This window comes from Rana temporaria, chromosome 3, assembly GCF_905171775.1.
Source record: "Rana temporaria chromosome 3, aRanTem1.1, whole genome shotgun sequence".
Taxonomy (NCBI): domain Eukaryota; kingdom Metazoa; phylum Chordata; class Amphibia; order Anura; family Ranidae; genus Rana; species Rana temporaria.
The window spans coordinates 336,858,594-336,871,351 of NC_053491.1; positions in this window are offsets into that span (position 1 = coordinate 336,858,594).

Sequence of the window (12,758 nt, forward strand, 5' to 3'; positions counted from 1 at the left end):
AGGGGTTAACACTAGAGGGCGGGGAAGGGGTTAAGTATGTCCCTGTGTGTTATCTTACTGTGGGGTGGCCTCACTAGGGGAAACACTGATCCTCTGTTCATACATTGTATGAACAGAAGATCAGCATTTCCCCTGCTGACAGGACCGAGAGCTGTGTGTTTACACACACAGCTCCCGGTCCCCGCTCTGTAACGAGCAATCGCGGGTGCCCGGCGGCGATCGAGCACACGCACGGGACACACGCACGGGAGTCGGGGGCGAGCGGGGGGCGCGCACGCGCCCCTAGTGCCCGCTCGAAGGAGAGCCGACCTGCCGCCGTATAATGACGGTGCGCGGTCAGCTAGTAGTTAAAGCAGATTCAACAATCTCAAAAAACAGTTGCATTCCTGGAATGCTGGGAATGCTTACTATCACATTTGCTTTTGCTCTCAACCAAACTGTCAAACCATCAAATGCACCATGGCAGTTGCAGATCAAACAGAGGCTAAGATGACATGACAGTCTCCTGCTATAAAGGAGTAGAGGCTTTAGTTCCACTTTAAAGTGGAACTTCCTCTAATCTGTCTCCCCCCCCCCTCCAGTGCCACATTTGGCACCTTTTAGGGGAGGGAGAAATGAGAAACGCCGCCCCCTAATCCATGCGTTCGGCACCCCAACGCACATGCGGGGTGCCGGACGCATTGATTCCAATGTTGTTTTTTTTTGTTTTTTTTAGAAGCACGTGATTAGAGCCAGAGGTTCTAATAGGCTTCAAAAAAGGGTGGGCTCAGAGTTCAGAGCACTGCACCCAGAGCCCACCCAGTTGTGTGACAATAGCAAATTAATATTCGCTATTGTCTTCCTGATTCTCCTCCCAGCAAATCAGGAAGCGGGTCCTGAGACCCGTCACCCGATTGGCCGAGAGGAGAAGCAATCCTAATGGGTGTGCCTGTGACCCAATCAGATGACCGAGGGGACGGGGGGTTTTGGTGTATTGGTGGAAAAAAATACCACCTGCCGCCACTAGTTCTTAATGACATTTGCTGCATGTTTGGGGTCATTTTCCTGCTGCAGAATAATTTTGGGGCCAATCACATGCCTCCCTGATGGTATAAGAACAAGCGTGGAGATTGAAGTGTGTTTTCTGTATCCCATAGTAACCATGGGATGTGTCAGTGGGAGAGAGGTGACATAAACTGCTGGATTGGTGGAGCCTGGTACAGGCTCAGCGGAGTCAGCCTAAAAATGCTGCACACCTGAAAAGTGGTGTCCTCTATGCAAAAGGGTGTCAGGAGTACTTATTAAAGTCTTATTTTTTGTGTGTCTTTTTTGTTGGCCTAGGAGGCGGATGGAGGAGGAGGAAGGAGACGCACGGCCGGCACGTGGAGATTCAAGAGAAGCCGCCGCCCGTCACTCGGGGGAAGGCACTGCCTACGCCATAGATGGGGTAAGTGTGACCCATGGGAGGGTGCGGGTGACCTGACCGACGGGGTGTGTGTGGGTGTATTGTTTGCCGCTACCCCCCACCCCAAAAAAACAACCAGCCGCCACTGATAAAAAACCTTCTGCCTTTAGAAACACTTTAAGTGTTAATAGTGTAATGGAGTCAGCACAGAGAGCAAGGAATTAACAGTGTCATTTGCAACTCACATCTATGCTTGGGTGATATGTCTTAACCACCTCAGTGCTGCATAGCTAAAAAAGGGTATAGTGCACCCCTCTTGTTCTGGGAGAGCATCCTCGGACATCCTCCAAGACCACACCTCTCTCGCTCGCCCCCTGGGGCATGCCTTAGGCGCACTCTGTGACCGTTGTGTCCAAAGGACACAGCTGATCACAGATCAAAGTAAAGGGCCAATCACGGTGGCCCATTACCATTTGATCAACTGTGTCCAATCACAGCTGATCACATGTAAACAAACTTGCCGGTTGTCACGCTGTTTGAGGAAAGGAAAGCCAATAACTGACATGGCTGACAGGGCACATGTACACAAAAAATCAGGGCCCTGATGATCAGTGCAGCTCCATCAGTGCCAATTAGTTTCCATCAGTGCAGCTTATCAGTGCTCATCAGTGCTACAAGTCTGTAAATAGTTTGTTGTGATAGTCCATATATATCTCTTATGGCGCTATAGAACTTAGCAGTGATGTAGGGTCAAAGGCAGGAATAATTGTTCATGGTGGGAAGATACAGACATCTGACTCTCCAATACCTCCCAACTTTCTAAGATTGGAACGAGGGACACCAATTAGCAAAAGTATGCAGGCATAGGACACGCCTCCTGCCAAGCCCCCTTAAAGGAGAATCGTACAAAAAAATGACCAGTGCTTTTTTTACCACTAATATTCATTTATATTGGCTTTTGACATTTACAAATGCAGCCATTTAGAAATTGGATGAAAGGTTTAGTACTGGGAAAGACTTTTTGAAAGATAAAACGTGCATTTTATATACAGCTATATGGATCAGACCAAAATGAGGGGCAAATGAGGAGAATGAGGGACAGAGGGACTTTGTTCCAAATCAGGGACAGTCCCTCGAAATCAGGGACAGTTGGGAGGTATGCACCCCCAGAACTGTTGAATAAAAGAAGGGAGTATAAATCGTCTTCTGAAGGTTTTTAATCTTTAGGGACACAGTCTATTTAAATTGTATAAAAGTTAAAAACTTGCTTTGAAAAGAGTCAAATTTTCCATGTGCAACATGAGAATCCAATGAGGGGAGGCGATGACAGAGATGCATGGATTCTCAGCGCTGTTTAATCCCTGTCTTGTTCTCTGCTGACTCTACACACTTACGTAAATCTGTGTGTGTGTGCGCCCTACAAGCAGAAAACCTGTGAGTAATTTACAGCAAACTTAAAGACAAGCAGATGGATGGCAATAATGAGATCCACAATCGGCCCCCAGCAGGGATAGGGAAACGCTAGATACAAACTGGCAGATTAGGTTACCTATTACTACAGTACACGTCTGAAATCATTATGTTGTAAAGAGGTGAGAGAAATGGAAAGGAATGTGACGGCCCGGGCGGGGTGCTGGGGTGAAAGGCGCAGTATGTAGATGGTTTGAATCAGCCACGATAGGGGGAAAAAAACGTTATCTATGTTTAAAGAAAGACAGCAGGATCCTGATTTTTAAATGTACAGAGCTGTTTAAACCACTTAATACAACCAATTAATGTGCAACGCAAACCCTAAAAGCAATCAAAGGTGCTCCCCAGGTGCCATAGATCTTATTTAGATTAATGAACGTAACTTACTTTAAATGTATCTTTTGGATTTTATTATTTGAGTTTCTCGTCTGATTCTCTACCAACGTAATGAGGTGTTTTGCAGTGGAGTAAAAGTCACAGGAGACGGTAACCTAGACGGCACACAATCCGCGTTCAAAGCTTGGCGGTCACACTTCAATACAATTTGCGCAACGGTTTCAGCAGATAACGAGGATTTTCCAGTATGAAGCAGGGCTGTATTTAAGGTTTGTACTGACCTTGGAAAGTTTAAGTAATAGAGCCCATTACAGAGCAAAATTATTGGGGCACCCATGCGAGGTGGAACGGTGATGGAGCAAAGTGCATTGCAGCAGATTGTGGGCTTAACCAAAGTCTGGCTGGGTGTTTAAATAAGTCATATAGTAATTTTGTATATTTTCTTTACTTATGGTCAGGTTGAAAAAATACAAATAAGGCCCAACTTCATCCATTTTGTTCAGACAGTGGAAGGCAAAGAACACTTTCAAACCCATTTGTCAATGTGTCCCAATTGAAGAGGTTTTCCTCACTTCCTGTTAAAACAGGAAGTAGTGGTAAATCTCTCCAGTGCAAAAAATATATATTTTTTCTGTAAAACGGGGAAGGGTTAGAACCTTTTATTGTTTTTATGTGTAAACTTGTAGGTGTGTGCTTCCTGGTGTGGTAAGAATAAAATAGAATTGAGAGAACTCAATATTAGCAAAAGGAAGCTCAACCATGAACACTTACAGATCACCACAGTGAGTAACGGAGCAGGTCTCAGCCAAGCTGACAGTGTTTGTCATAAGGAAAAGTGTAATGCAGCCTGGCCGGTCGAAGCCCAAGTGGGGAGGTTTCCAGGAATAGAAGTGGACCATTAAGTTTTTCCCTACTTGTCTGAAATATTTCCCTGTTGCTAATATTGTCCCTGACAGACAAAGCACGCCAAACCCTGGAGCCAGCATCTTACAAAGACTCGGCCTGACCCAAGATGTCCAACAGAGTCACATGGGCTGCCAGCATCCAACCAAATCGCTGCCCCAATATCCCAGGAAACCATAGAGGAACCAAGTTCCTCTTGACTCCCTCTAACTCTGTGGTTGAGCGCCAACTTCAGTGGGGAAAGCAGACTGCACCTGCCTACAAAGGTATTCACGTTGCACACTTACCTACAGGCCATATACCTGGATGTGTGACCACTGGTAAAGCCAGTTAAAACTTTATATAGGTTACCACACCATATAGATTTTCAAAAAGTTAATTTACTGGAGAAGATCGATACAAAAAGGTGCTATGGATGTTTCAAGAACACACAGGTCAGGTCCCCTTTCAAAATGACTTTTTTTTTGCCTCAACAGTTAATTTTTCCCCAACTCCCACTTGCAAGAGAAATCTAAACGTGTATGCATGGCTAGCTTAGGGCCAGAAGCAGAGCAGAGAGAGCTGGACTCCAGTAAATAAACAAATACAAGTATCTTCTGATAAACAGAAACAACATTAAACGATTGTCAACCGCCGCATGACTATTTACGTCGACAGAATAGCACAGGCAGGCAGATTGGCATACAGGTATGTCCCTTTAAATCTGCCGCCGCGTGCCTTGCAAGTGCAGATTGCATAACATCGAGTTCCCGGGAGTCCCACGATTGCGGTCGGCAAGGGCAGAACAGGGGAATGCCTCTGTTAACAAGGCATTCCCCTATTCTGCCTAGTGACACTGTCACTGATGACCGCTCCCCGTGATCGGGAACGGTCATCAGTGACGTTTCACGTGTAGTCACGCCCCCTAACAGTAAGAGACACTTCCTATGGAACACTTAACCCCTGCAGCGCCACCAAGTGGTTAACCCCTTCACTGCCAGTGTCATTTTTACAGTAACAGTGCATGTTTATAGCACTGATCGCTGTCAAAATTACAATGGTCCCAAAATGGTGTCAAAAGTATCCGATGTGTCTGCCATAATGTCGCAGTCCCGATAAAAATTGCTGATCGCCGCCATAACTAGTAAAAAAATGATTAATAAAAACTACATAAAACAGTCCCCTATTTTGTAGATGCTATAACTTTTGCGCAAACCAAAGCTATTTAAATTCAGAGGGGGGTTAGAGTGTAGTTAAACTCTGATCCAAATTGTTATGTTCAAAACAGGGTTTCTGTCTCAGCTTGGCTGTGCTGTGGGCTCATTCTGTTGTGCTGAGGTGTTCTCCCCACTCCTGTGCAGTAGATGGCAGCAGTGGAGTCTCAGCTTGGCTGTGCTGTGTCTCAGCTTGGCTGTGCTGTGGGCTCATTCTGTTGTGCTGGGGTGTTCTTCCCACCACTGTGCAGTAGATGGCAGCAGTGGAGTCAAGGTTTGGGTGCTCTTCCCCAGCAGCCAATCAGGAGGGTTAAGCCTCGCTGTGCATGCTGGGGGAGGGTATTTATGAGGCAGACGCCATTGGTTCTGGGTTCTTCTTCGTCCAGTGTGGCACCCACCTTTAGGGTGGCCACATCACAGCGTCCCAGCGTTATGGCCTACCTGGCCGGGCGTGTGTGCCACGCGGTGTTCCTGGTTCCGGGACCATGTTGGCCCGGAACATCTGAACAGCGATGGGGACCCAGTGAGCGACTGGGTTCCCACCTTTGAGGATCCCAAGCGGTAGTGCTGTTCGTTGGGGAGTCCGTCTGAGGAGCACCATTGAGAGGCTGGCGATCCAAAAGGGCCTCGACAAACCACCGGGGATCAAGGTAGCCGGACACTGAAGGATTGATCACCTGTCAGTCGGTACCTGGGTGACATTAAGAAGGAGATCCAGGCGTAATTCACCTAAGGAGGATTGCCTCCGTAACTACAATCAGAGAGGGCCTGTGGCAGAGGTGTCTCCCTGACGTTCACCAAGGAGGGTCTGTGGCAGAGACTTTTCCTCAAGTTCAAGTTCATTCAGGAGGGTCTGTGGCAGAGACTTTATCCTACAAATGTTCGAGTGATACTCCGGCTGCCAGGTCAGTGAGAGAGGCCTGTCCGGGTACGCTAATTCCACTCAAGTAGGAGTGACGCAGAGAACTGTTATTCTGCATACACACGATCACTTTTTGGCATGAAAAAAAACGTTGTTTTTAAAAAATGTAATTTAAAATGATCGTTTGTGGGCTTCACATCATTTTTCGGGTTCTGAAAAACGACAAAAAAAATTTGAACATGCTGCATTTTTTAACAACGTTTTAAACAATGTCATTTTTCGGGTTGTAAAAAATTATCGTGTGTGGGCTAAAACTACGTTAAAAACCCGCGCATGCTCAGAATCAAGTTATGAGATGAGAGCGCTCGTTCTGGTAAAACTACCATTCGTAATGGAGTAGGCACATTCATCACGCTGTAACAGACAGAAAAGCGTGAATTGTCCTTTACTAACACAGAATCAGCTAAAGCAGTCCCAAGGGTGGCGTCATCCGCATGGAACTTCCCCTTTAGAGTGCCGTCTTACGTGTTGTAGGTCACCGCGCTTTGCTAGAGCATTTTTTTTAAAACGATGGTGTGTGCAACGTCGTTTTATTGATGAAATTGGAAAAACTTTGTTTTTTCTACATGACGAAAAACATTGTTTTTTTTCATGCCGAAAAATTATTGTGGGTACGCGGCATTACGCTTGGGAGCAGGACTGTTTCCCCTATTACTAAGCCTAAATTTGCTATTCTCCTTTCTTCCTTCAACTTTACTTTCCTCACCACAAGTTTTATTGTTTTTACCCGGCTGGGAAATAAAGAGCACAGCAAAGAGCACCTGTTGCGGACATTCCTTTACTTCTACTAAATGCACCATGCACCCCTAGGAATTCGGAAGAGCCACAAGGTAAATGTGCCATCCAAAACAACCAGCAGCTCCTCCGGGGGTAATGCTACACAACAAAGGCTTATTGCGATTTTTTTTACCAAAAATATGTAGAAGAATATGTATCGGCCTGAACTGTGTAAAAAAATGTTTTTATATATTTTTGGGGGATATTTATTATAGCAAAAAGTAAAAAATATAGAATTTTTTTCAGAATTGTCGCTCTTTTTTTGTTTATAGCGCAAAAAATAGAAATCACAGAGGTGATAAAATACCACCAAAAGAAAGCTCTATTTGTGGAGAAAAAAAGGACGTCAATTTTGTTTGGGAGCCACGTTGCACGACCGCGCAATTGTCAGTTAAAGCGACGCAGTGCTGAATCGCAAATAAGTGACCTGGTCTTTGACCACCAAAATGGTCCGGGGCTGAAGCAGTTAAACATGAGAAGTAGAGGACAAACACAATGCTACAACATAGCTAGTTTCTGCTCTCCAGCTCCAGCCCTTCTTATTATGTGGAATACCTCAGTATGCTGACCACAGGAAAACAGGTGACACTTGTCTGCTGTCCATGTTTTATGCACAACACAGTTATTTTCAAATGTGTGGGATGTTTGTTAAAGTCATTTCTGACAGGTCACATCTGCTGTTCTTTGTACAAAATGGACTTAATATGCGCTCTTATTTCTGTGTAGATTCTGGCTAAATACATGGCAACTCATCAAAGAAAATCTGAATTTTTAATTAAAGTGTATCCCAAGGCAAAAAAATAAGAGAAAATATTTAAACTCTACCCCCACAAGAGTTGTGTTGATTGGGTCCTTCTGCTTCTGGAGGTGATAACCCACTGAGGTGGTACCTGATCTCACGACAGATAAAGCACAGTCAAGTACTATACAACAAACAACACGCACCATAGCACTGGGTAACCACTATGCTAAACCATATGTAGCGTTACCCCCGTAAGGGCCGCTGGTAATTTGGTCGTCTCCCACCCTGCACAGCCAGGCACACACATTTTTAGTCACTCAGAGACAAGAAGCAGTCTTTTCAGCTTTGTTTTTTGTTATTTTATTAGGGGAATTGAACTTGGATGGGGAAGAGTGTATATAGAATGCCCATTTGATCCATGAAACTCTCTAGGGACTTGAACTATATACACTCCAGTATATAAAAATAACAAGCTGCACAATGGATGTAAAGGTATCCAAATGAGCCAGTACAATCATTAAACATAAGTGAGTGAAAAATACAATAACAATGATTCTAGTGACACAACACAGATAGGATGCCCTATCTGTACAATAATCCAATGAGTCCCAAAAAGTGAGCAAATTAATGATCTATTTTTTCCAGAAAAACATCGTATTTTGTTAGCCAAAATACTTAAAGGTGTACAGTCCTCCTATAGGTGAGTTGGTGACATCAAACCAGAGCAAACCAAAGTAAAGTGACGTAATAGGAAAGAAATCCTCCACCTTCTAAATGACTGCCTCTTACCGAAGATGAAGATCCCAACTAGAAAGAAGGATACCGGAAGATAGAATGGTCGCGACTTCTAGTACCGCAAACCAAAATTGAACTATCACCCAGAAAAAAATGTATATATGGACTTTCTCGTTACTGATGACACAAGTAGATACAGTAAAAATTCATTTATTGTACATAAAAAAATATATCATTTTAAAAACAGAACTTATGACAATCAACCTCACACTAGTTACAGCAGTGGGAAACAAACGGAAATCCGTATGGTATCTAATGTTGTGAGGTGAAGTCAAAAAGGGGAGACCTCTACCGGTTTCGCGGGAGACCGCTTCTTCAGGAGGTAATCTGTACAACAAATAACATCATAACATGACTAGCAGCACACATAATAATTAACAAAACAACATAAATACACTGTGAGAGGTCAAGTATGCCATATGACATAGATCTGCTTACCACCAAGGGTCAAGGACCACCATGGAGCGCGCCACTTATGCCTCTGGTGGCGAACAAGGGGGAAAAATTTGTTCTCTGATAGAATAATAATATTTAAAGGATGAGTTCCAATAATTATTGTATAAGAGGGTGAGGGTGCACCACGTGAGTAAAGGATGTAATAAGTGCGGGGTATCCCAAAGAAGAAACAAGGGGAAGGAAGGAGAAATAGAGAAGAAGATGGAAGTGAGGGGGGAAGGGAGGGGGGAAAGGGGGCCCATGGAAAGGAGCGAAAGGGAAGGGGAGAGGGGGGAGGGGGCAGGTAAACAAAGTTACCTTCCATTACCTGTATATAGTTGGCCAACGTTGGGGCCCTGATTCTCCTGTTGGAGCACATACTCTCAACTGGTAGTCCCACAAATTAACAAAGCAAACTGGAACAATGGCCACTCAACAACCTAGCAGTATTCTCAGCAACAGTCCATCTTATAAAGACTTTCCTCCACTGTTACATGATGCCATTCTGAGAGGAGGTCTATACAAACAGGCAGCACATCCCTCCGAGAAAATGGCCTCTCACTGATGCAAGTGACAGCTTCTTTCATTCTGACACAGACACAGAGTCTACAATGTCCTAAGGCTAATATTTTGGGAACTGCTATACAGTGCCAGGTGGGTGAAGTGCAGTGTGAGGGGTACTGTAGAAGATTATATATTTAAAGTCCTTTCAATTTTACATTAAGGAACATTGGTCTGAAATTGTTGGACACATTTTAGATGCAGATAGGTGAAGCTCTGGCCATCTTTACTTCTGAAGCCATGTACACACGGCCGGGAATCCGTTGGTTTTCCTGACGGGATTCCTGGCAAGCTTGCCGTGCATACAGACGGCCATTCAAAAGAACAGCCGTTCTTTTGAATGGCAAGAACGCGGTGACGTCATCGACTAGTCGGTGCTCGTCACAATTCGATGCCGTCGCCACCATCTTGCTACACCCCACACTAAACTTGTATGCTACTGCACATGCGTCAAACTCTTATAGAGCATGCACAGGTTTCCAATGGAACAGACAAGAATACAGACGACCGATTTTCTCAGCAGGAAACACTCTGCCGGGAATCCCGACGGGAAAATAGAGAACAGGTTCTCTATTTTTCCTGGGCAGTTTTCCCGTCAGGAAAACTGCTAGGGAGCATACACACGGCCGGGATTCCCGGCCAAATGCTCTCCTGGCAGTTTTCCTGCCTGGAAAACCGGTCGTGTGTACGAGGCTTAAGACTCTAAAGATGCTCGTTTTATACCTAATCGTGTCACTGCCTTGTTGCCCATTAACCCAATTAGTTGAAAAATTTTCTTCCAGCACTTCCTGGTTAGTTCCACTTACTTTGACAGCTTTTTGTTGCCCTATCCCAACTTGTTTGAGATGTGTTGCTGCCATCAATTTCAAAATGACCCTATTCTTTCTTAAAATGGTACATTTTCTCAGTTTCAACATTTGATTTGCTTTCTATTGTGAGTAAAACATGGGATTATGAGATTTGCAAATCTTTGCATTCTCTATTTAAGTAGATTTTACAAAGCATCCCAACTGTCATAACATATACAGTATATACAAATCTAATAAGGGCACACAGTAATGTAGTTCAAATGTCCATCTATGCATTCAACCTGATAAAAAAGGCAGGGATGCCTGAAACATTGTTACATGCTATTACTTTTGTATGCTATTACTTTTGTATGAGCAATAAAAAGCTCTTGATGCTGCAACCCTCAATTTGTACTGTATATACTGTATACAGATGTACAGTACATCTCTGTAATACCCTGGGGGCATCATGCAGCCCTGTGGCAATTAATGTGCAGCCCTCAGGGGCCCTGCAGACACTAGTCTGTGTTTTTGTTTAGTAGAGTCTTGTTAAGGCCAGTGAAGAAGTAATATTTTTAGCCTGGGTTCTAGTAGTTAAATAGCATAGATTGTTTCTTTCTCACCATGTTTATTTTTTCTACCAATCCTTTCTTCTTTTTATGCTTTTTTTTCTCAGATCTCTTATTATGGAATTATCTTGGGTTGCAGGAGGAGTACAAATATAGAAGCATTGATTGTAAATGGGCTGTAATAGCAGTTTCATGTAATGTCTATTACTATTTCATGGGCATGGAGAAAGTTCCGTCCTTCCCCCTTCTTCTCTGAATGTCAGTGCCCGAAGGCAGGACAAGCATGCGAATTGTTGCTAGGATAGCCAATGGAAGTCTGTTGACCATACCACTATTAACACTCAGCCTATATTCTCTGACATATCTGATTGCTAAGGCTTAGCGGTGTGGCTCCATACGGCAGCAGGAACTAACTGGTCGAGACCGCCTAGCTGGCCCTACTTGTATCATTTATTTTATCTTTGACTATCTCCTGTAGTATGTCTGCTTTATATACTGTAGCATTACATTCACTGAATATTAAGTGCAGTGCTTTGGTGATGTCAGAGGCCACACTTAAAGGCAGCTTTGACCAAAATTTAATATTGCCTTGCTATAGGTGTAGGCCATTTAAATACCTCATGAAACATGACCTGTATTCAGATGTACTTGTCTCAGAAAGCTCCCCAGTACAACTGTTCTATTGCAGCCACAATTTTTTGCTTAAACAAAGGTCCTTCTTACTAGAAAGTTTAGCGTCTTCATAAACATCTCATATCATTCCTTCATATACAGTATATATGTATAACTAAGATAAATAACTGATATCTTTGGTTGTGCATGGACTAGGTTCCTGTATTTTTTGCATAAAATGGCTTAGGTGCAAATAAAAAAGAACTGGCGCTGCCCATACCTAGAATTGGATAAAAGTCCATAGTATCAAGTCTGTAAGTGGGTTGAAGTTATGCTAGCCTCGGACAGGAGGGTAAGAGTTAATACCTTTCCTGGTTCTTTGGTTTTACCAGGTTATCTTTAGGTCTGACCCACTGGTCCTGTGATATAAATGAGGAACAGTGGTCTGGAACAGAGAGCCGATGAGCAGAAAGACCCAGTGCCCTTAAGAGAACCCTGTAGGGGAGAAGATCAGAGAGCTGCACAAGGAAGAGCAAAGTAATGTTGCTTGCCACTGCCATGATGTAGAGCTCTGAAACTGTGTTACCGCCTGGTGTAAAGTTACTCAAGGGGTGTAATGCAAGTAACCAGCACACATCTGTAGTTTTGGGTCATTAAAAACTCTGGGGTATGAAAACGTCATTGAACACTTCAGTAGTGAAGTGCACTGTGAATATACAAGTGTTTACCTATGGTAATGCCAGTCTACCAAGCAGCCTATTGTTTAGAGTGTGCCTGGGATAGCCTTTTGCAGGAGGGAGTTGTTGTCAGCACAGATTTGTCTGTCTCCCATAGCAAGAAGTCTACGCTGGATGCACGGCAGGGCCACATACCATTACTGGGAGTGAGGTAGTGGTTATACCCTGGATGGGTGGATGTAAACAAAGCTCAGAGTGTCCCTCCTAAATGAAAGATAGAGAGAAGGTGTACATTGTTACTGGTACCCAATAATTAACTGAAGAACAGATATAGTGCAAGTGTACACGATGTACATGCATCTCTAAGAAAGGAGGCCTGCCTTAAGGTTGAGTGTTCCCCCACGGTGGCCTTAGCCTGGTCCCAGGGCATTGATGAAAAAGGCACAGAACAAGGTATCCCATGTGTAATACAGTGACTCTATCCCAAGTGCCTCGTGTAACCCAGAAGAAACCATGCCCAGGATAGTCCTCCCATGTGACCCATACATGGCGCCCAACGAGTTAATGGGAAAACAGGGAGGAAAATGTCATCTC